Source organism: Dasypus novemcinctus, chromosome 10 (genome assembly GCF_030445035.2).
Source record: "Dasypus novemcinctus isolate mDasNov1 chromosome 10, mDasNov1.1.hap2, whole genome shotgun sequence".
Classification (NCBI taxonomy): domain Eukaryota; kingdom Metazoa; phylum Chordata; class Mammalia; order Cingulata; family Dasypodidae; genus Dasypus; species Dasypus novemcinctus.
In genome coordinates this window covers 81,564,564-81,590,933 of record NC_080682.1, presented here as the reverse complement: position 1 = coordinate 81,590,933, position 26,370 = coordinate 81,564,564, and the positions used below count along the sequence as shown (strand labels likewise).

The 26,370-nt window shown below is 36.2% G+C and overlaps 1 long non-coding RNA gene across 1 annotated transcript; it reads left to right on the top strand.

The window, feature by feature from the left end:
- The first annotated feature begins 19,330 nt into the window (after positions 1–19,330).
- On the top strand, positions 19,331–24,883 carry LOC131280061 (uncharacterized). Its single transcript, XR_009187635.1, has 2 exons — positions 19,331–20,236; positions 23,961–24,883. It is a non-coding gene; the product is annotated as an uncharacterized lncRNA (long non-coding RNA).
- The last annotated feature ends 1,487 nt before the right edge of the window (positions 24,884–26,370 follow it).

Genomic DNA, 26,370 nt, shown 5'->3' with positions numbered 1-26,370 from the left:
TAGATAATCATTAAGTCTAACACATAACCTAGGGGTAATATTTAACTCTAAGGATAAAGAAAGCATTTCAGAAAATATCTAGACCAAGGAGCAGGTCAACAACAACAAAATGGAATTCGAATTCTCACAATATATGATGACAAAGGGAAATCTGAGTTCTATTTAAAAAGTATTCAGGGGGAAATGATGTGACCCAAGAACTCTGTACACAGAAGACGCATAACATTAAAATAAAAAACAACTATTAAATAAGGGAGTACTAAAAAACTGTACTTCTCAGGAACCTTAAATAAATATATATATTTATATTTGGTTGGTTGATATATATAAAAATATACATACATAATACAAACACATAAATACAATATAACTAAATATTACTGCAATACGAATATACAGTTAGGCAATTTGCCACCTAAAAGATGTATGCAAATAACTTCTCCAGCAAAAGAGCTTATTAATAAGCTAATGTGAGAACTACCTTTATAAATTACTATAAAATTCTAGATATAGTACAACAGTTTACAAAAATGTATAGATAATCTCATGGAAAAATAAAGGGAAATTCTTAGTTGCCAGAAACTAGGACAGAACTGATAAGTGGACAGAGAGCGTGTTAGCTGAGGCTGCAGTAAGAAAGGGTAGAGTAAGAAGCTTGTCAGACAGAGTCATAAACAAAGCTTGGGCTTAGACTTTAACTTCCAGGTAAGGACAGAAACTGTAGACTTGACCCTGCACAGAGTGGGTCTGGGGTTAAGAGTCCTACAAAAACTTAGACCCTTAAAAAAACCACAATTCCAATAAAAGGGAAACTGAAAAAATATGTATGGTTACCAGGCCAGGCAGACAACAAGAGAGACGTCTGCCCATTCACGAGTGGGTGTTGGGGGAAGAAAAAGTGTCAAAATCAAAATCTTGGGTCTACCCTACCCACAGGTTTGAATTTGAAATTTATATTGGGTACAACAAAAGGATAGTAGCAATACAAGTTGATAGTGTTCCCATAGGAAAAAAAACAAGCCCACACGATCAGAAATAATAACACAGATGGGCAAGAAACAATGAGCAAAATAAAAGGAATATTAGTTCCATAATATGTAAAACAACAATTGGAAAAGGCCTATAAAATAAGAAGGCTTAATGAGATCTAAGAGATAAAAAGAAGAGAAATCACAAGGGAGAAAAGTAACTATGGAGGGTGATACATATAAAAAAAGAAAAAAGAATTTCTAGAAACAAAACTTAGTCATTAAAGTACGAAACAACAAATTGGTTAAAATTAAGGTTAAAGGTAATGACAGAATAATGAATGGAAAAGTAGAGCCAAGGAATTTAACCCAAATACAATGCAAAGTTTTAAAGATATGGAAATGTGATAAATAGGTAAAAAAAGTTTGATATGTTGAATACATATATTAAAAACATGCAAAAGGGAAAATATAAAGAAAATTGGAAGATGAGCAAGATTAGAAGGGATTATGGCTGAGAATATTGCTATAATCATGGAAGACACAAATCCGTAGATTTAGAAAATACAAGGCTGATAAGGATAAAGTAACAATCGATCCACACCTAGATAGAGATGTGGAGCAGAACATCAAAGACAAAGAAATCTTTAAGATAATTAGAAAGAAAAGTCGATTATCTACCAAGTAAATTCAATTAAACTAATAAGACTTCTCAAAATCAGAGAATGGAAAAGGGCAATATGTAGGTAAATATAAATCAATTGTGACTGTTTAAAACAACAATAGTAATGTCTTGGGGAATTAAAATAGATGCAAATTTTAAATCATGACAACTATAATATAAAAGGTGAACAGGGACTATGAGGTTAAAATTTTCTAGATCCTTGTATTGTAAGGGAAGTGGTAAAAGCTATAGTTTTATTAAGCTGTTCTCAACCAAAGATACATGCTATATTATCGAAGTTATTCATTAAAAGAACAATAAAAATCCAGCAAGTTAACTGAGTAGAAAATGGAATATTTAATTTTAAATTTGTTTGATCCAAAAGGAAAAAAGAGAGAAGAAAGTAGCAAAAATGGGTGGATCAAATAGAAAGCAAATAGTAATATAGTATACATAAACGTAACTCTACCAATAATTACATTAAATATTAATATAAGTGGACTGAAAATTTCAGGTAAAAGACCAGGATTGTCAGATTATTAGACTAACAAAATAAAAACCAACTTCATGGTGCTTTTGAGATATACACTTGAAATATGAGGACAAAGAAAGACTAAAAGTCAAAGACTGGAGAAGGAAGAAGAGATGTGATGTGGGGCATTTTTGGGACTTTGAGTTGTCATAAATGATATTGCAGGGTCAGATGCTGGACTTTATATATCCTGCCTTAACCTACTGAATGTACTTGGGGAGAGTGTGAACTACAGGGTAAACTATTATCTATGTGGTGCAGTAGTGCTCCAAAATGTGTTCACCGAGTGTAATGAGTGTGCCACAATGATGGAAGAGGTCGTTGGTGTGGGAGGAGTGGGTTGGGCGGATGGGAGGTACATGGGAACCTCTTATATTTTTTAATGTAACATTTTGTGTGTGTGTGATGTATATATCTTCAAAAAAATACAATTTAAAAAAATGATGGGATGGGATGGGGGGTGGGGGATGGGTTATATAGAAACCTCATGTTTTTTATGGTTTTTTAAATGTTTTTTAAGGTAACGTTCTTTGTGATCTATTAACTTTAATTTAAAAAGTGTAAAAAAATAAAATAGAAATAGCAAAAAAAAAGTCAAAGCCTGGGAAAAGATATGTTATGAAAACACTGAGGAAGAGAGAGAGGGAAACAGAGATGGCAAAGAAACTGAAAGAGAACACAAGCTACACAAGAAGCTATACTAACAACAAAATAGAATTTAAGACAATAAACGCTACTAGAGATAAAATAGGTTGTTGCCTAATGACAAGCATGCCAATCAAAGATATGATCATTTTAAATCTTTATGCACCCAATAACATAGCTTCTAAATATATGAAGGAAAAAAAGTATGAAACTGAAATGAGAAATAGAAAAATCAACAATCAGTGTAAGAGACATAAAACTTATCTGTCGGGCAGATGTGACTCAAGCAATTGGGCTCCTGTCTACCAGATGGGAGGTCCAGGGATCAATTCCTGGGGCCTCCTGGTGAAGGCAAGTTGGCCAGTGCAGCAAGCTGGCCCACGTGAAGTGCTGGCCCACATGGTGAGGTGGCCCAAGCAGAGTGCTGCTCCATGCAGGCCCAAGTGGAGAGCTGGCACAGCAAGATGATGCAACAAAATGAGACACAGAAGAGAGACAACAAGAGATGCAGAAGACCAGGGAGCTCCACTCCAGAAGTCCCCGGATCAGTTCCTGGTACTGCCTAAAGAGAAGACAAGCAGACACAGAAGAATGCACAGCAAATAGACACAGCAAATGAGGGGTGGGCTTGGGGTGATAAATAAATAAATAAATCTTTTTTAAAAACCTCATCTGTCAGTGGTTGATAAAACCAGAAAACAAAAGAAAATGAGCTAGGATATAGTAGAAATCAGCAATACAAATGTAAATCTTGATTTAAATGATATATATAGAACACTGTATCCAACACCAAATGTTGATGAGAATTTATAACAACTTGAATTCTCATACATTGCTGTTGGTAATGCACAATGGCACAACCACTTTGGAAAAGTTTGTCAGGTTTTTAAAAAACATTCAGTATGTACCTATTATATTCTACTCTTGGTAGTTAGCCAAGAGAAATGAAAATGTGTGTCCACAAAAGACTTGTACAAGACTTGTACAAAACAGCTTTAATAGCCTAAAACTGAAAATGACCTAAAGTCCATCAACAGATGAAACTGTAATGTAGTCATATAATATATACAATTTTAGTATATTAATGCAATGGAATACTACTCAGCATTGAAAAAAATGAACTACTGACACATACAACAATGTGCATGAATCACAAAAAGTGTTTCCTGAGCAAAAAAGCTAGGCACAAAGAGTATGTATTATATGATTCCATTTTTATCAGCTTCCAGAAAATACCATTCTGAACTATAATAATAGAAAGTAGATCAATGATGGCCTGTTGCTGGGAGTTGGGAGAGTGATTGGTTGTGATGAAGTATAAGAGGGGGGTACTGAAGCTTTCTCAGACCAGATTGTGAGAAATGTTAAATTCTGAGGAATTTTGTGAGTCTGCTATTAAATGTAGCCTGTATTAAAAATTAAATAATGTAAACCCACGAGTAAATAAATTATATTAAAATGAAGGTGTTAATGTTCAATATTCCTCACTTCATTATTTTACAACATTTTATCTATGCTCTTGAGATTATGTCTGTTCCATCTGCATGGTGGAAATATTGAATGGTGTGCTACTTTGTCTTTTCAATCCCCATTCAGTGACATCATATTAGTGGTTGACATTGGTTGTGGTAGGAGTATTTACTTATTTATCTTCTCTTTTGTATCAACACTTTTTAAAAGATGCTTAGATTATACAAATGTTACATAAAAAACATAGGGGTTCTTATTTGCCCCACTCCCCACTCCTCCCACGCTTACCCCATTAACAACATCCTTCATTAATGAGGTACATTCATCGAAATTGATTAGCACATTTTGAAGCATTGTCACTAAGCATGGATTAAAGTTTACATTGTAGTTTATAATCTCTCCCACACAATTCTGTAGGTTATAACAAGATTTATAATGGCTTGTATCTGTCATTGCAATGTCATTCAGTACAATTCCCAAGTCCCGAAAATGCCTCTGTATTACACTTGTTTTTCCCACTCCCTGCTCTCAGAACCTCCAGTGGTCACTGCTTCCACATCAATGATAAAAGTTCTTCCATTGCTAGAATCACAATAAATCTAAAGTAGAATGCCAGTAAGTCTATTTTAGTCCATAGTTCATTCCCTAATCCTAACAATTCTGGGACAGTGATATTCATTTCACCTCTAATTGAGAGGGGGTTATGTCCCCATAGGGACAATGGATGAGATTCTTGCTTGCAGTTGTAGTCTCTCTCAGTTCCTTGGTATGGTAGTAGTCCATCATCATCTCCATATTAGTTGTCCTGGGTGAGACCAATGAATTTAGAATAGGTATTGCCACGCCATTGAGACTGAGGGCCCAGCTGGCACAAGGACAGCCCAAAGAAGAAGAAAAAAGACGCTGGGGGAATAAATAGAAAAAAATGTCACATATGTACAGGACAACAGATCTTACAGTGATGAAAGGCAAAATGTCAAACAAAATTTTTTTAAATGTTTTTTCATCATTTTTTATTATCCCAAATTTTTTTACTTAAAAAATTTTTTTGGTATTTTATTTCATATTTTTAAAACTATCATTATTGTTTTATTTTCTTATTAATTGTATTTGGCTATTTTATTGGCTTCATTTTTGAAGAAGTTTTGGATCACAGAGGGGTTACAACTGTGGCAGGGGAGGATCATTGGTGTGGGATATCAGTAATGGGGGATACATGGGAGGAAGCTCACCTGGGCATACATATGAGGCATATAAATGTGTTCAAATATGCATGGGGCCTTGTAACAGTAGGTGGAGATTCACACAATAACCAAAGAAATATCAAATTCCCATCCTGAGGAGCTCTGCCACATTCTTAATGGATCAGCAAGAATCCCCCAAGTACAGAGGTAATGACTAGTGAAGGATGATGGTCCATTGATGGGCCCTTAATATTGATGATTGTGCATATGAACCTTTACTCTTGAAATTGAAATTTAGCCTAGTATGATAGGATGCCTAAGAGTTGCCTCCTGAGAGCCTCCTTGTTGCTCAAATGTGGCCTCTAAGCTAAACTCAGAGTATAAATATGTTACCTCCCCACCCCCAGCATGGAACATGACTCCCAGGGATGAGCCTCCCTGGCACTGAGGGATTATTTCCAAGTACCATCTAGCAATGCAACTGTAAAAAGACCTTGACCAAAAGGGGGAAAATGTAAAGACAAATGAGTTTATATAGCTAAGAGATTTCAAAGTGAGTCTGGAAGTCATTTCAGAAATTATGCTCTTGCACATCTCAGCAGGATCTCTTTGACTGTCAAAGTAGTTACTACCCCGAATCGTGAGGCTCCTGAGGACTCTGGAGCTGTCCATACACTATAGTCTGGGCAGATACATCAGGAGTCTGGTGCCTTGCCAGTGGACTGTACTTTGGAATTTATGCTCCCCAGAGTGGCAGATTTAACTCAGTTGTGGTTTTCCTACACATGGCTCTTCTGTTCTTTTATTTGAACCTGTAATTAGTACTAGAGTTGGTAGGTGTACATCCAAGAGACTTAAATCTTTGGGCTGTCCATGTGCCAGCTGGGCCCTGGTAGGAGTATTTATTTCATGGAGATCAGCAGACTATAAAGCATGACATTTCCCCCACCCCACCCTCAGAGAGCCTGTTGTTAAACATTTACCAGCACACCACTGGTTATAGAAAAGCTTTTGGGATGATAAGAATGTTCTACACCTTGATTGTGGTGATTGTTACAGAGTTGTATAAATTTGTCAGTACTCAATAAATGTAGAAGTAAAATTGTGTTTTATTGTAAGCAAACTCTACCTCAAAACTGATTTTAAAAAACAAAAAGAATATTATGAATAACTTCATACCAATCCATTTAAATGTTTAGAGGAAATAGACACATTTTTAAAGCAAATTTACCAGAATAAATACGAGATAGAAAATCTGAATATTCTTGCATCTATGGAAGAAAATAAATCAGTAATTGAAAGCTTACATGAAGAATTCCTAATCATAGTGCTTCAGCAGTGATTAATGATGAAATAATATCAATCTTACCTAAAATCTTCTGGAATAGAAAAAAAGAAGGAAGTTTCCTACTGCATTTAATGAGTCCAGCATATTCTTGATATTTTGACAAAGACATGACAGGAAAGGAAAATGACTGACCAACCTACATCATGAATGCTGATGCAACTCCAAAACAAAAGATTAACAAATTGAATAAAAGGGATAATACATAGTGACTACATGGGATTTATTTTTAAAAATTAAGATTGGTTTAAAAATTGAAAAAAAATCAATAAACTTTTAACAGAAAAAAAGGGAAACCACTGATCATCTCAATATTTCTGAAAAAGCACTTGAAAAAACTTTAATAACCATTCATGTTTAAAAAATAATAATTCTTAGCAAATCAGAAAGGAAGGCACAACACTTAATCAGTGCCTAGGAAAAATGCCTACAGCAAACCTCATACTTCATGGTGAAATGCTGAGAACTTTCCTCCTTAGAGCAGGAACAAAATAACATCTTCCAAAATTCCTATTTATAATGGGTTCACACCCACAGTAATGGATTAAGATTAAGAACATGATTTTCTGGGGGTACAAAATTCAACCTACTACATTCCATTCATTAATGGGTAGGGACATGGCCATGTTAACACTCTAACATGTCTTCTAATCTATGAACATGGTAAATCTTTCCATTTACTTAGGTCTTCACCAATCTACCTCCTGTCACTTTACGTTCATCTATTCTGGGCTTTTCATACAAATGGAATCATTTAATATGTTGTCCTTTGAAACTGGCTTCTTTCACTTGCCTGATGTTGTCAAGGTTCATCCATGTTCTAGTATTTATCAGTACTTCATTCTTTTTTTTTCTTTATTAATGAAGTTATGGGTTTATAGAACAATCATGCATAAATACAGAATTCCCATACACCACCCCACCAATAACACCTTGCATTGGTGTGGAACGTTTGTTACAATTGGTGATAGCATATTTTTATAATTGTACTATTAAAGTCCATGGTTTAACTTAGGGTTCATTGTTTGTGTACTGTAGTTACATGGATTTTTAAATTTTTTTATTCTGTTATTATATATACAATCTAATATTTCCCCTTATATTCAGATATATATTTCACTGCTGTTAACTGTGTTCACAATGTTGTGCTACCATCACCACCATCATTACCAAACATTTCCATCATTCCAAATAGAAACATTTTAGGCCTTAACTTCCCATTCCCTATCCCCACCACATCCCCCGGTTACCTATATTCTAGATGCTGACTGTATGAATTTGCTTATTCTGACCATTTCAAATTAGTGAAATCATACAATATTTGTCCCTTTGTGTCTGGTTTATTTCACTCAATGTGATGTCTTCAAGATTCATCCATGTTATCATATGCATCAGGACTTTATTCCTTTTTACAACTGAGTAATATTCCACACTATGTACATACCACATTTTATCTATTAATTGGTTGATGGACACTTGGGTTGTTTACACCTTTTGGCAATTGTGAGTAATGCTGCTTTGAACATCAGTGTGCAAATACCTGTTCAGGTCTCTGCTTTCAATTCTTCTGGTTATAAACCAAGTAGAGGAATTGCTGGGTCATATGGTAACTCTCTATTTAGCTTTATGAAGAACTGCCACACTGCCTTCCACAGCAACTGCCCCATTTCACCAGCAATGAATGAGTCTTCCTATTTCTCCACATCCTCTCCAGCACTTGTTATTTTCTGTTTTCTGAGTTTTTTAAAAATAGCAGGTATTCCAATGGTAATGAAACATTATTTCATTGTGGTTTTGATTTGTAGTTCCTGATGGCCAAGGATGTTGAACATTTTTCCATGTGCTTTCTGGCCATTTGTATATCTTCTTTGGAGAGGTGTCTGTTCAAGTCATTTGCTCACTTTTTAATTGGGTCATTTTTTTGTTGTTGTTGTTCCAGTGTGTGACTTCTTTATATATACTGGATATTAATCCTTTATCAGATACGTTGCTTACAAATATTTTCTCCCATTGTGTAGGTTATTTTTCTTTCATGATAAAGCTCTTTGAGGAACAAAAGCATTTTGTTTTATTTTGTTTTTTGTTTTAGTTTGATGAGGTCTGATGTATGCAAGGTCCTGAAGATGTTCCCCTATATTTTCTTCCAGGAGTTTGATAGTTATAACTCTTATATTTAGGACTTTGAACCATTTTGAATTGATTTTTATATATGGTGTGAGGTAGATCCCATTTTTCCAGCACTGTTTTTTGAGGAAACTATTCTTTCCCAACTGAGTGCTCTTTGCCACCTTGCCGAAAATCAGTTGGCCATAAATGTGAGGGATGATTCTGAGCTCTCAATTCTGTTCTATTGGTCTATTATGTCTGTCTTTGGCCAGTACCATGCTGTTTTGATTACTGAGGGTTTGTAAGAAGTTTCAGGATCAGGAAGTGTGAGTCCTCCAACTTCGGTCTTCTTTTTCAAGATGACTTTAGCTATTCAGGGCCACTTACCCTTCCATATAAATTTGATGATTGGCTTTTCCATTTCTGCAAAGAAGGTTTCTGGAATTTTTATTGGGATTGTATTAAATCTATAAATTGCTTTGGGTAGAATTGACATCTAAGAGATATTTAGTCTTCCAGTCCTTGAACAAGCAATATTCTTTCACTTATTTAGGTCTTCTTTAATTTCTTTAAGCAATGCTGATTCAGACAGTTCCTGTATAATAGTTGTTTTGATGGAAGAATTGCATCTGGGAGCTCTCTGCTCCCCCATCTCCCCTGGAAGTCCCTCAGCTGAACTTTCAAAGCCCTTGTTATGCCATCGTAGGTGCATGCACCACTCAGGAGTTATTCTGGAACTTGGGCTGTGGTTTATATTCTAGTTCAGCCCTCAGATCCTGTGCTATATTTCTTCGGGTCTGTTTCATGCATGCCTAGCTAAAGTATGAGCTCAGGACTTGTATCAGATCATACACATAATTAAGGGCTTCTCTTCATCAGCTCTCTCCTGTCCAGGATTTCTGCCACACTTTCCAGCTCCCGGGGGCTACTTTTCCCAGTTCCCTTGACCAAAAAGACAGGTTTCTCTCTGGACATTAGCCTTCTGTGCTATCCCTCAGGGGGGAGCATGAGATAAAATAGAGGGACTCCCCCTTCCCACTTGGACCACAGAGGTCTCTTATTCTAGTTTCTCTGGCCAAAGAAATGAGTTTTCTCTTATGGTGTTAAGTGCCTACATCACTGCCACCCCCTCTCACAGGGAAGCTCCACAAACGGGGCTGCCCTCAGGGGTGGACCAGGAGAAAAGGGAAAGAGAGGAATAGGGGGAGAGAATGAGGAGGAGGGTGGGGGGGAGGAAAATACCTGGAGTTCTCCCCACTCTCCCTGACTCAAGGAGGTCCCATTCCTCAGTCCCTTGGCCAGAAGAGGAAGGTTTTCTCTGAGTTTCACTGACCACACCTGTTGCACAGTTGTCACTGGGACCATCCTTGGGTCAAAGCTGGAAGAAAAAAAAAGGAAACAAAATCAGGAGATCCATCCCCATACTAGTCATTCTTCAAACTCTGACTTTCCTCCCCAATCCCCAATCTGATTGCTAGAGTTTATTTTTCAGTCTTCAAGTAGTTGATAGGCTTTTTAATCCATCCAGAGTTTTTAATTGCAATTTGTGGGGAAGATAGGCTATAGTGGACTTAATCATCTTGGCCAGCATGGGAAGTCACAAATAAATGTTTAAGGCAGGCAAAGGTTATGAACATACATTTGACAGTAACAAGGAACCAGAATGTCTGATAAACTTGTGAAAATACATTCATCTTCATTTATAATCAAAGAAATGGTAGTCATGTCATATAATTTTGTTTTACATAACACTTTGGCAAAATGTTTTATAGTCTGAGAACATCAAGTGTGCAAGAAGATACAAGGCAGCAGGAATTCTTTTAGGTTAGACTATAAATTAGTGTAATGAATTCTTAACCAAAGATACAGTAGAGATTAAAAGAATTAGATGGCAATATTACATGCAACTCCAAAAAAAATTTGAAAACCCACAGGAAATTATTTCCTAACCCAATAAAAATTACCAATATTAACCCAGGAACAAGTAGAAATGTTGGATATGCCAATTATGAAAGTTGTTAAAAAATAACTAGAAATCTCCCTTTGAAAATGGCACTAAATCCAGATGAGTTTAGAATTGAGCTTTATGTAAGACAAATTATATTGATATTATTTAATAGCCAACTCATTTTACAAGAATGCATTATTTTAATAACCAAATAGGTAGAAGATAGTACAAAACAAAGCTCACCTATGTATGTAGAAAGAAAAATTTTAAACAAAGTACTAGCAAATAAAATTGAGCATTATATAAAATAGCCGTGCAATGACCAGTTAGGATTTATTTCACAGATTGAAGAATATAATAGCAAGAGATTGATTGTTACATATAACCCATTCCAAAATGAAATAGGATAAAGTATCACCATTCAGCATCTTTCATAATCTGTCACAGTGTTCAAGGCTAATAAATATATTAAGAAGTACAGCTAAGAGAGAGATCTCCTGAATTCTAGTTGTTTATGATCAGCAAGCAGTTTGTCCTTCTAAATTACATAAAGCAATGCATTTCCTTTTTCCCTTAAGCTAGTTTGAGTTGGAATGCTGTCACTTGCAAATGAGAATGCATAAAAATACAGGCATCAACAGAAAAACTATTAAGAAATTAAAGAGTACACCATTACATAGTCACAAACAAAATAAATATTTTAAAGGCAATAGAGAACCCTCATGCATTGCTGGTGGGAAAGTAAAAAGGTACAGCTGTTTTGGAAACAGTTTGGCAATTTCTCAAAAATGTAAAATAAAATTACCATAAAACCTAGTCATTCCACTCCTAACTATCTACCCAAGAGAGATAAAAACACATGTCCACACAAACACCCCATGGGAATGTTCACATTAGCATTATTCATAATAGCCCCAAATTGGAAACAACCTAAATGTCCATCACTGGTAAATGGATAGACAAAAACTGGCATATCCATATAATGGCATATTATTTAGCAATAAAAAGGAACAAATGACACATGATATGTCATAGATGAATCTCAAAAAAACACTATGCTAAGTGAAAAAAAGCCAGATAAATGAGACTACATATTGTATGATTCCATTTTATGAATTGTTCCAGAAAATGCAAATTTATAGAGACAGAAAGTAGATTAGGGATAGGGGCAGGGATTAACTGTAAATGAGTGTGAAGGACCTTATTGGGGGGATGAAAATATTCTAAAGCTGATTTTTTATTGAATTGCACACTGAAATAGGTGAATTTTATGATACTGTAAAATATACTTCAGTAAAGCTGTTAATAAAAATAAAGCCCACAGATTTCTCAAATACAAACAGTAATCAAATATAATTTATGATAGAAGAAATGGTCTATGCAAAACTGTAGAAAATCATAAATTACCTAGGACTAATGTAACAAGAAGTGTTTGGAACCTACAGGAAAATATAAAATTCTACTAAGAAACCTAAAATCTTGCATGAATGGGGCTATAATGGTTGTTTTTTAAAGTAAGTTTCACTATTGTAAGCTTTCCTTAACTTAAACTAGGAATTCAATGCATTCACGATCAAAATCCCAACAAGATTTTCTTAGGAGAAGGAATTTGACAAAATGATTCTTAACTTCATCTAAAATTACAAATATGAAAAATAACCAGAAAAATCCTCATAAAAGAAAAATGAAAAATAAGAAATGGGAACATGCTCTACAATGCACTATTTTATTTGTGTGTGTGTACTTTTTTTTTAAAAGATTTTTTAAATTTATATATTCCCCCCCCGCAAGTTGTCTGCATTCTCTGTCCATTAGCTGTGTGTTCTTCTGTGTCTGCTTGTGTTCTTGTCAGCAGCATAGGGAATCTGTGTCTCTTTTTGTTGAGTCATCTTGCTGTGTCAGCTCTCCATGTGTGCCCCACCACCACTCCTGGGCTCTCTTTACGGGGTGCACTCCTTGCACATGGGGCTCCCCTACGCGGGGGACATCCCTGTGTGGCACGGCATTCCTTGTGCGCATCAGCACTGCTAATGGGCCAGCTCATCACATTGGTCAGGAGGCCCTGCGTTTGAACTCTGGACCTCCCATGTGGTAGGCGGATGCTCTGTCTGTTGAGCTAAATCTGCTTCCTTACAATACACTATTTTAAAGCTACAGTCCTTAAAACAATACAGGATTGATGTAGATTTGCAGATAAATCAATGGAACAGAATAATAATCTAATAAAATAATTCAAATAAATATGTGAATTTAACATACTGTAAATCAAATTTTAAAGCAAAGGGGAAAATATGAAATATTCAATACCTGATGTCTGGACTGGTGTCAAGTCATTTGGAAAAACATAAAGTTTGCTCCTGACCTCACTTCTTATACCAAAATAAAATCCAGATGTATGCTATTTTTATAATAGTTGGGTGGGGAAAGGTTTTCTAAGCATTTCACAAAGATCAATGTCTATAGAGAAAAAGAAGATAAATTGCATTGTATATTAGCTAACAATATTTGAGAGCTCCCTCTGTACCAGGCACTTTTCTAGGCATTTTACCTTTAGTAGCCTATTTAATTCATAAATAACCCTATGGTTTAGGTACCTCTTAGTAGTCGCATAAACTGACCTGCCTTGTGCACCTCCTCGTAGTCTCTCAAACTTACCCGCCTCCTGAACTATCGCTGTCTACTCTGCTTCCTGCAGCACTTTAGTCAAAGGACGGCACATAGGCATGTGTAGTTCTGCTGCCTCAAGCTGACCAGCCACTTAGCTGGAGCCTGTTGGTCCTCCCACAACCTACAGACTCAAAAGAAAGACGACCATCTAATCTCACATTTTGGGGCATGGACAGCATTCTTTCTTCTAAAAGTGGTCTTTGGATACTCCTTGAGCTGTGATGATGGCAATGTTGTCTTCCAGTAATATTGTCACACATCCTCCTCCTTAATATTAAACCTAACCTTTTGTTATAAAATAGGGAAAATGTGATGTGGAATTCACATAAGCTATATGATTTAACATTAATCATATTTGTTATGTTCTGAGCCAGAGTTAAATGGTTCAAAAAAAATAAAAAGCCACTTGTTAATGTTGATCTCACACACTTAATCTCTAATCTTTTGTCAAAGGAGATAAATGATTTCAAGATAGATCATTTTGATTGCATATTATTTTCCGCTTCCTCATTGTGAAAAATAGTTTTGTTTGTAGGAACATAGCTAAATTGGTCATCATAGATGACCAATGTTTTAATGGAACATTTCTGTATTTTCCTCTGTGAGATAGGTTAAATTTACATATAACTAAAATATTTCAAGTGTCAGAAAAAACATATGCATAGAATGTTCTTCATGGAACTCATTATATGTAACATATCTTTTAGTCTGTTTTTCAAAGGAAAAATGGGTGTATTTGAATATTTTCAAGAAAGAAAAATTAATGTCATTTGAGTTTAACTAGATGTCAATTAAGTCTTATTAACAGTCTAAAGTGTTATAACTTTTTTATTTAAGAAAATTTTAAAAATTTATTTCCACAAAAAAAAAGAAAAGCGAGAGAAAAAGAAAGAAAGGCTACTCCACGGAGTATGGGATCTGAGTGACAGCAGTTGCTAAAGAGCCGCGTAATGCAACTCAGAAGTAAGGGAAAGTTAACTTCCAGTGGGGCAAACGCTGGCGAGTAAAAGGCAGGACTCAAGAGGATAAAACCCTCTCCTTCCTCTTGCCCACTGACTGTTCTGAGTCCCGGGCGGTCCTTCAGCCTTCCTGAGGTTCTCCACAGAGCGTCTCTCCAGCTGGTGAGGACACAGCACCGGATGGAAGCAGTACCTCGCACTGTGCATCAGGGCAAAGAAAAGAAGTAAAGAAAAAGACTAATATTACTAACAGATGATATCATTGTATACGTAGAAGATTCAAAATATATCTATAAATAGATTATTAGAATTAATAAACAAGTTAGCAATCTTCCCTGAACACAAGGACAATATACAACCCTCAATCATTTTTCGAGAGATCAACAACAAAACACAGAAATACAAATACTGCCTTAACAGAAAAAATATCCAGGAGTAAATCTTAGAGAAAATGTGCAAGATATTCACAAAACTAAAAGACGTTATTAAGAAAAGTTAATAAGGATTACAAAAATGGAGATATATATCATACTAATGGGTTGCAAGACAATATTATAATGATATCATTTCTACTCAAATTCATCTATAGATTGAGTGCAATCCCAATCAAGTCTTAGCAATTTTTTGTTTGGGAGACATATTTTTGGGGGTGAAAATTTGTGCATTTTCAACCCAGAATAGTCAAAATGCCTTTTTAGAAGAACAAATGGAGAGGGACTTGCTCCAACAAATCTTAAACTATAGGAAATTAGCACAAACGTTAACAATGAAAAAAAAAGCAAAACAGAAAAAAGCCTAGACTCAGACCCACTCATAAGGAAATAGGCCATAGGGGGAAAAAATGCTCCCAGACCATCACTTCACACCATACCTAAAATCAATTCTAGGTAGATTAAAGATAAAATAAGAAGGACAAAACTATATAACTTGTGGTAAATAATATGTCTTCGTCATTTGACAGTAGGAAAGAATTTCTTAAACAAGATGCAAAAAGGAAAAAAAAGCATGGAGAAAAAGATAATTTTGACCTCATTAAAACTCTTTTTTAAATCCCACACCGCCATCCCCCCAACGGCTCTCGTCTGTCTGCTCATCTTCTTCAGGAGGCACCAGGACCTCCCGTGTGGAGAGGCGGGTACCCAACTACTTGAGCCACATCCACTCTCCTTCATTAAAACTTAGAACTTCAGTTATTCAAAGGAAACAATAGAGAGGGAAAAGCTAAGCCACAAATTGGAAGAAGCTATTTCCAATATATAACTGACATAGGACTTGAACATAGAATACTGTGATTTTTATTTCTAAGAAGCACATTTTTACCATTGTTGAAATTGGAGTGCATCTTTTAATCAATGGCATCTGAGATATGAAGAAGTACTGAATGTAAAGAATACTTAAGAATCATTTGAAAAATGATAAACAGCTCAAGAGAAAAACGGGCAAAAGACTTGAGCAGATACCACACAAAAGAGAAAACTACAATGGTAATAATCATGTGAAAAGAAAATAGCCTCATTAGTAATTAGAGAAATGCAAATTAAAACCACAATGAGGTTCTACATACAGGCAAAAATTTTAAAGTCCAGTAATACTAAGTGTTGACCAAGATGTGAAGGGATAAGACTTCTCATCTACTGCTGGTGGGAGAGTAAATTGGTAAAACCACTTTTGAATACAATTTGTCATTACGTAGTAAAGATGAACATGTGTACACCCTATGACCCAACAGTCCCTCTCCTAGGAACAAATCAATGGAAGCTTTTATACACAAGGACCAGGAGATATGTATACAAATATGTATAACAACCTTATTCATGACATAAAAAATCTGGAAACAACGCAAATGTCCCACATCTGTCTAATCAATCAATAAGTTCATTTATATCCATCAATATTCTACATCAGTGAAAATGAATGATCTATAGCTACATTCAGCAACATGAATGAATCTCACAAAACATTGAAAGAAAGAAACATGTCACAAAAAACACATTCAGTACAATTCCATTCATATAGAGTTTCAAAAATAGTCAAAACTGAGAAAAATAAACGGACACAACCAATCCAAGGTCCACAGAGAAAAGGTGGCATTGGAGTGGGAAAAGTGGACATGGTGGCTGATGGATATGGGGAATGGCAGGAAGAGATGAGAGGTGGAGGCGCCTTTGGGACTTAGAGTTGCCCTGGATGGTGCTTCAGGGGCAATCACCAGACATTGTAAATCCTCCCAGGGCCCACTGGATGGAATGTGGGAGAGTATGGGCCATGATGTGGACCATTGACCATGGGGTGCAGAGATTCCCAGAGATGTACTTACCAGGTGCAATGGATGTATCATGATGATGGGAGTGAGGGTTGCTGGGGGGGGGGAGTCGTGGTGGGGGGGTGGGGGTGGTAGGGTTGAATGGGACCTCATTTTTTTTAATGTAATATTTTTACAAAATCAATTTTAAAAAACTGAGCAAAATATTATTTAAGGATACATTGATATAGGATGAAAATATGAAGAAAAGTATAAGAATGGTTGTAACAAAAATCAAGTTCTGGGGAGTGGGTGCAGCTCAGTGGTTGAGCACCTGCTTCACATATACAAGGTCCCAGTTTCAATCCCTGGTACCTCCTAAAAAAAAATCAAGGTTATTTTTTCTCACAGAACCATGAGAAGGACTTGTGATCATGAAGGAGCACACAGAGAGTTTCTGAGGTGCAGATAATCTTCAATGTCTTAACCAGAGTAAGTAAAAGAACAAAAAAAGAGCAATATGATCTAATTTTAACATGTATATACAGTATACACAAGTGTGTTTGGATTGAAAAACTCTGGAAGACTATAGAAACTGTCCTCTTTCTAGGGATTTACCTGTGGGATTTGGGATTGTGAGTTTTTAAGATGTTGATAGTCTGTGTTATTTGAGTTTTTACAATAAGCAAATCTTACTTTGTAAATACTTAAAACAAGTAAAAACTGTTTAAATAACAGGAAAAACATGCCAAGAAAAAAATGCACCAGGAATTAAGGCTAGCCAATTTTCACCCAAATAATTCAAATTGAATATTTCCATAAGAGTCCACATTCTTCACCATATTGCCTGAGTTGCTGAAAATCCAATCACGAGGTCAAGAACAGTCCTTAAGGAAAACCCATTAAACAGGCACGTCGGATGCTGATGTGAACTCAGTGTAACTGCAGTCCCGCCATCACGTGTTATCAGGATTGTCTTCATTGCTATAAAGAGGCCCAGAATATTTTTCAGATATAACAAAAGCAAAAATTTCCAAAATTTTACACAAAATCTTGTCATTTTCCATAGTTATTTTAGTGGGTTTAATAGTGTCTCCCAAAAATTCATGTCCACCTGGACCCTCTGAACCTGACTTTATCAGAAAAAAGGTTTGCACTGTAATTATTTATCTTGAGATGAAATCATCATGGAATAAGGGTGGGCCCCAAATCCACTGACTGGTTTCCTCATAAGAAGAGGAAAAGATACAGAGAGACGCAGACAGAGAAAACTCAGAGACAGAAAGAATGCCGCGCACACCAAGAACGGAATTTTGCTGTCACAGACCAAGAAATGATGGAGCCAACACACTGCAAGCACAAGGAAGGATTCTTTCCTAGAACCCTGGAGGAAGCACGGCCCTACAGACACCTGCTGACATCTTGGACTTCCAGCCTTCAGAACTGTGAGAGAATACACTGCTGGGGTGTTAAGCCACCCTGTGATACATCGTTACAGCAGCCCTGGAAAACTGTTGCAGTCATGGATAGCGTAGTAGCAGTCAAGTGCCAAGTTGTGGTGAGTGTAAAATTTATAAACATAGATTAAACTTCATCCCCTCAATGTTTAATCAGCTGTAAAAAAAAAAAAGAAATTCCCATCGCATGCCTTCTATAATCACTTAATTGACAGACTTTTCTACCTCCTAAATACTTTTATCAATTGTGTTTATATTAATAGTGAATAATTCTATTTCACGACTGCATTCTCACCAGCATTTTTCTTTTTTAAACAAAGGACACCTACACCAAACATTTCTATTGGTAAAATGCCAAAACTTCATGTCTCAGCCCATGAGCGTTAGGCATTCCGAATAGCAGGGGAACCACCTAGGCAATTGCAGTTTGAACATTTACTGTCCTTTTGCTTTTGACATTTGACTCTGACCTTTGCCCCTTTTCCCAGGGATTAAATCGGTGGTATGCTGGTGATAACCCACTTTGTTGTTTGGGGACGGTGTAAATACACTATGATGATGATTTCAAGCTACAAACATGATGTCCCTGAAGGAGGAGTTGGGAAGACGTGTGCAGTAGCACACCATTGTGTAGTATTTCCACCATACAGTTACAATAGGCATAAATAACTCGAGAGCACATATAATATAAAATGTAGAAAAACAATTAAGAAGTAATAAGTAATTTATTACCTTTGTTTTTAATATAAATAATTTGTAAGTTTATAGAATTTAATCTTTAATAATGACTGTATCTAGTAACCAACCGACAAAATTCATACAAATATAATAATCACTTTTTGTGAACTGGCAGACCACAGGATTCAACCTATCAATTTCTCATGGTTCCAATTCTGACAAATTCTCATAAAGCCTCTTGGCTCTTGGCAACTGGAATGTTTTAAGAGACATATTCTCTGTATGTGATTCCCTGGGACTGTCTCACTGCTGCACTCCCAGGTGCCTGCTTTACATACTTTTCAGCTAGGCAGTACAGTTACTTGAAGATGTTATACAGTCCACGGTCCTTGACTTTATATAGTCCTTGAAATAGGAAACAATACCAAAAAAAAGCCTACTAAATTAGACTTAAAACTAGCTATTTTGAAATTATAAAAGTTAACAGCAGGGCAACATCATCAACATGGTGACATAAGGCATCCCATGAAAAAGCATCCCCAGAGATTTAGATAACAAAAGGACAAAACCCACTTGCTTAGAACTCTGGAGAGTGGTAGAGACTGGAGAAGGACTCCACAAATGCTGAAAAATCTCAGCTAGGAGAAGTTTTTTTTTGTTGTTTTTTTTTTTGTTTCTCTCCCCTCCGCCCCCACCCCATCTGCTCTGTGTCCATTCACTGTGTGTTCTTCGGTGTCTGCTTGTATTTCTGGTGTCAGAGGCACTGGGAATCTGTGTTTCTTTTTGTTGCATCATCTTGTTGTGTCAGCTCTCTGTATGTGCGTCAACATTCCCGGGCAGGCTGTGCTTTTTCGCCCTGGGCAGCTCTCCTTACGGGGTGCACTCCTTGTGCATGGGGCTCCCCTATGTGGGGGACACCCCTGCATGGGCCAGCACTCCTTGCGCACATCAGTACTATTGTGGGCCAGCTCACCACACGGGTCAGGAGGCCCTGGGTTTAACCCTGGACCTCCCATGTGGTAGGTGGATGCTCTACCTGTTAAGCCAATTCCACTTCCCTCAGCTAGGAGAATTCCATCCTGAAAACTGCTCAGATCCCCTTCCCCACCCCCTCCCTTGGTCCCTTGCAACTTGGGAGTCACATATTATATTTAAGGTCCTGAAAGAGAAAAACAGTCAGTCAAAATTTCTTTGTCTGGCAAAACTGTACTTCAAAAATAAGGAGAGTTTAAAATATTCACAGATAAACAGAAACATGTCAACAAGAGGACTGCCCTACAAGAATTACTACAGGGAGTTCTGCAGGTTGAAAGGAAAAGACAGGAGAGACTGGCTTGGTGTAATGTGAAGAAATGAAGATCTTCAGTAAAGGTAACTAAAAGGGTAAATGCAAAACCCAATAGTACTGTATCCTCAACATATAATTCTATTCTTTAATTCATATAAGAATCAGAATACAATTGAACAATAAAAAGACATATTTCCTGAGAATGGACATGTAAAATATAACATGGTAAAATGGGACAAAAACAGAATAAAGAGGGGAAACCAAGGGATATGGAAGGAAAGAATGTGTAGGCAATTAAAGCTAGTTATCTTTTCATATTAGTAGGTTATAGATGTAGATTAAATAATATAAACCACAGGGTAACCACAAAGAAACTATTTTTTAGGAGGTACCGGGGATTGAACCCAGGACCTCATACATGGGAAACAGACACTCAACCATTGAGCTACATCCACTCCTGCAAAGAAAGTATTTTAAAAATACACAGAAACAGAAGTGAGAAAGGGATCAGTCAAAACATCAAAAAGATCAACTATTTAGAAAAGGAGGTTGAAATAAAGGAAAAGAAAGACACAGACATAAAGAAAAAAGATATGACATATACAAACCAAAGGACAGAATGGCTGATATAAGTACTGTCTTTACAGTAATAACACTAAATATTCATGGATTAAATTCTGCAATCAAAAGATACTGGTTGGCAGAATGGATAATGATCCAACTATATGCTGTTTACAAGAAACTCACCTTAGACCCAAAGACACAAATAAGTTGAAAGTGAAAGAATGGAAAAAGATATTCCATGCAAATAGTAGCCAAAAAAAATCTGAGGTAGTTTTGCTAATATCAGACAAAATAGACTTTAAATTAAAAACTATTATAAGAGACAAAGAAGGACACTACATATTAATAAAAGGGGCAACCACCAAGAAGAGCTAACAACCATAAGTATTTGTGCACCTAACCACAGTGCCCCAGTATACATGAGGAAAACACTGGCAAAACTGCAGGGAGAAATCAGTACCTCTACTATAGTTGGAGGCTTCAATACACCACTCTCATCAACAGATAGAATATCTAAATGGAATATCAATAAGGAAACAGAGAACCTAAATAATATGATAAATGAACTAGATGTAATAGACATATACATAACATTGCATCCCAAAACAGAAGGATATACATTATTCTTAAGGACACATGGATCATTCTCCAGGATGGACCACATCTTGGGTGACAAAATAAGTCTCAATAAATTTTGAAAGATTGAAACCAAACAAAGTATCTTCTCTGACCATAATGTAATGTAGCTGGAAATCAACAGCAGTCTGAGAACTGGGAAATCCACAAATATATCAAAGTTAATAATACTCTCTTAAATAATCAGTGGGTCAAAGAATATATTGCAAAGGAAATCAGTAAAAATCTTGAGATGAATGAAAATGAGAACACAATATATTAAAACTTATGGGATATAGCAAAGGCAGTGTTGAGAAGGAAATTTATAGCCCTAAGTACTTACATTAAAAAAGAAGAAAGGGAAGCAGATTTGGCTCAATGGGTAGAGCATCTGCCTACTATATGGGTGGTCCAGGGTTCAAACCCAGAGCCTCCTGACCCCGTGTGATGAGCTGGCCCATGCGCAGTGCTGATGTGCGCAAGAAGTGCCATGCCACACAGGGGTGTCCCCCACGTAGGAGAGCCCCAGGCATAAGGAGTGTGCCCCTCAAGGAGAGCCACCCAGTGCAAAAAAAGGGCAGCCTGCCCAGGAGTGGCGCCACACACACAGAGAGCTGATGCAGCAAGATGACACAACAAAAAGAGACAGATTCCCGGTTGCCACTGACAAGAATACAAGTGGGCACAGAAGAACACACAGCAAATGGACATAGAAAGCAGAAAACCAGGGCGGGGGGGGAAAGAAATAAAATAAAATAAGTTCTTCAGAGACAAGGAAAATGATACAGTTAGAAACACAGGTGTGTACAGAAAAAGGAAGAGCACTGGAAAAGGAATAAATGGAAGTAAAAGAAAATCTTTTTAAAAAAAAGAAAGAAGAAAGCTAAAAAATTCAAAGAGTTAACTGCACACCTGGAGGAACAAGAAAAACAAAAACAAAACAGCAAACTAACCTGAAAGCAAGCAAGAGGAGAGAAATAAAATGAAATTGAGAATTAAAAAAAAAAAACAAGAGAGAATTAACAAACCCAAAAGTTATTTCTTTGAAACAATCAATAAAATTGACAAGCCCTTGGCTAGACTGATAAAGAAAAAAGAGAGAAGACACAAATACACAAAATCAGAAATAAGAGGGGGGCATTGTTATTGACACAGGGAAATAAAAAGGATCATAAGAGGATACTATGAAAAACAGTATGTCAACAAATTAGACAACCTAGATGAAATGGACAAATTCTTAGAAACACTAGAGATACCTACACTGACCCTAGAAGGAAATGAAGACCTCAACAGACCAATTAGAAGCAAAGAGATTGAATCAGTCACCAAAAACCTCCCAAAGAAGAAAAATCCAGGACCAGGTGATTTCAGAATTAATACCAATCTTGCTCAAACTCTTCCAAAAAAATTGAACAGAGGAAATACTACCCGATTCTAATGAGGCCAGTATAAAGATATTACAAGAAAATAAAATTGCAGGCTAGTTTTTCTTCTGAATATAGATGCAAAAATCCTCAACGAAATACACGCAAATCAGATCCAAAGCATATTTAAAAAATTATATACTATGATCAAGTGTTTTTATCTCAGGTATGCAAAGGTGGTTCAATATAAGAAAATCAAATAATGTAATTCATCAAATCAACAAAATGAAGGGGAAAAAACTACATGATCATCTCAACTGATGCAGAAAAGACGTTTGTCAAAATTCAGCAACCTTTCTTTTTTCACAGTACAAGAAATTTTATCATCTCAAATGCTGGTGCATAACAAATAACAAGCTGAATTAGAGGGGAAGACAGAGGGAAACAAAAGATACTGAGGTGAATTTGGAGACATTTTGATGGCAAAATTGTCCATAAAATGTTTTTTTTCTTGTTTTGATTTGTTTTTTAGTTCAAGATGTACAGCTTTCCTTTTACATGAGAATTTTCACTAACATTTCTTATAATATGAAATTCAACTACTCAATTATTTTTTTGCCTGACAAATTAAGTGAAAAATAGGGGGCAAACAGAAAATTTTCCTAGTATATAAGGCTGTTTAGAAATCGTTTTTCTTGGTACTTTCATATACATTTTAGTGTTTACATTTGAAACATTATTAAGGGGATCATAATTATTAATTACTCTTAAGTTTTTAAATGGCTGTGGCAATGAATTCTCTTAATTATAGATCATAGTGGCTTTATGAAGGATTACGATATACAAACAAAATTCAGATGCTCTTAGATACACATTTTAAGATACAGCACATGTAATATATATATATATTTCTTTTTTGGGGTTTCCTCATCCTGTCGGCATACTGAAAACTATCTTACACAAATAATTTATCCTTTGATAACTATATCCTGAATACATCACAAAGTTGGAATTTTCAAGGTTTTCCCAATAGACTTCCTTTGCTTATTTTTTTCTCATTACAGTTAATTTCAGTAGACTTTTTTTTGGCAATTTGTCTTGGTCCTGACTTATTCTTGTAAAACCATTCCTTTTGGGAAGTGGATAGGAAAGAGTTTCCCCATGCAAGGAAAATAATATGGATGAATTACAAAGTCAAAGGCATAGGTGTTTCAGGACACGCTTCTGTGCTGTCACTGTCCTATTCTCTTCTATTCTTTTGCAGATCAAGTTTTCCACCCATATGGAACTGTTTGGAATGAACCCAAAAGATAGTGGAATGTTGGGTCTCTCCTGAAGTAGCTTCCTCCTCTTTTAACAGCTTTTAACTCCTCTCTGTTGATAATCTCATCACAGCCCACTTCTTTGGGCAGAAGACTAACAACCATAAGTGGGGGGAAAAAACAAACAAACAAAAAGCTCTTTGATAAAAGCCAACTGATCAAACTGGGGTCTACGTCTTCTGAATCTGAAGCATCTGAAACCTGCTATCAAGGGCTGCTTCTCCTGCTCTGGAAGTTCTCAGAAACATCTTGTTGGCTTCTTGGAGGGCCGCTGCAGGAGAGCCTGCACCACTCAGCTGCTCCGCTTCCGGATTGTGGCAGTCGTCCTCCCTGCCAGCAAATTCCTCGCCCTCATCCTTGCTCTTGAAGGCTGGGGCTGTGATCTGGCCTGGCGGCCCAGATTTCTATACCCAATTGATTTTTAACAAGGCTGCCAAGTCCCCTCAATTGGAAAAGAATAGTCTCTTCAAAAAATGGTGTTGATATAAAGGCAGTGGCCACCAGAGGTTCTGAGGGGAGGGAGAGGAAAGAATAGGTGTAACACGGGGGCATTTTGGGGACATTAGAATTGTCCTGCATGACATTGCAATGATGGATACAGGCCATTATAAATTTTGTCATAATCTATAAAATTTTGCAGGGCAGAGTGTAAACTATAATGTAAACTATAGTCCACAGTTAGTAAGAATGCTTCAATATGTGTTCATCAATTGTAACAAATGTACCACACTAATGAAAGATGTTGTTAATATGGGAAAGTGTGGAGGGGGAGGGGATGGAGCATATAGGAATCACCTATATTTTTTATGTAACATTTATGTAATCTAAAGCTTCTTTTAAAATAAAAATATTTATTTATTTTTAATGGTGTCGGGAGAACTGGATGCCCATATGCAAAAGAATGAAAGAGGACCCCTATCTCAATACATATATAAAAATTAATTCAAAATGGATCAAAGACCTAAATATAAGAGTCAAGACTACCAAACTCCTAGAAGAAAATGTAGGAGTTCATGTTATGGCAATGGTTTCTTAGACTTTACATCCAAAGCATAAGAAATGAAAGAAAAAAACAGATAAATGGGACTTCTTCAAAATTAAAAACTTTTGTGCATCAAAGGACTTTGTCAAGAAAGTAAAAAAGACAGCCTGCTCCACAAATCCAATAAGAGTTTAATATCCAGAATATATAAGGAAATCTTGCAACTCAATAAAAAGACAAACAGCTCAATCAAAAACTCAATGGATAGAGGTTAATAATGCAAGTATAAGAATATTCTTTCGTAAATTATAACAAATTTATGGCATATATGATAGGGTGGTATATGAGAAAAATACACCTAATGTAAACTATGGGCTATAGTTAATAGTACTATTTTTAATATTCTTTCTTCAATTGTAATAAAGGTACCACACTACTGCAAAGTGTCAATAATAAGGGGTGGGTCTATAGGAACATTGTATTTTTTTACATGACTTTTCTATAAACCTATTAATTCTCTGGTTAAAAATAATAGTAATAATTTTTTTAAAAATTAATTGCACTAGTTGACACAGAAAGACATGGTTCTAAATCTTTGCTCTGCTATTTATTAGCTGTTGGACATCATGTATTCTCTCAGAGTTTCATTGTTCTCCTCGTAAAATAAAAATAATAACCTCAGAGGTGGTTATGAAATTTAAGTGAAATAAGTTTATAAAACAGCACAGTGTCTGTCATGGCATAAGTGTTCAAGACATGCTAGCTATTGTTATTATAGGTTTTTAAAGGCCAGTTTATTTACATGTTGCAACTTATAAAAGCTTAGCATAATACCAATTCCTGATAAACCAGCTCATTACCAAAGAACACTGCCTTTCAGAAAATCACACTATTTTGGTATTCACACTCAAATATTAGAATCGGGGATATGGTTTCCAGTTACCAAAACACCCAAGCTGCTTATTCACACTGGTGGGATGGAGTCGTGCATCCATTATTAATCTATTCCTCCAGGCACAGGGGATGCAACACTGAACAAAATAGACAGTTTTTACCCCCATTGAACTTATGGTCTGTGGAGGACATGAACATAGATCAATTATAACCATGCAAATATATAATTTCACATTGTGGCAATTGCCTGGAGGGGCAAGACGAAGATATTATGAGAAATTATTTCAGCTAGACATTATCTAGTCTGGGTGTTTGGGAAGCTTGCTGCTAATAAAAGATGTTTAAGCTAAGAAATGAATGATAAGCAGGAGTTAACCACCCATAGAGTAGAGTATGAGGAAAAGCATCCCTGTGAAGGGATCAGCCTTTACTAAGACCTTGATGTGGGAAAGAGCCTGATGAGTTCCAGAAACTGA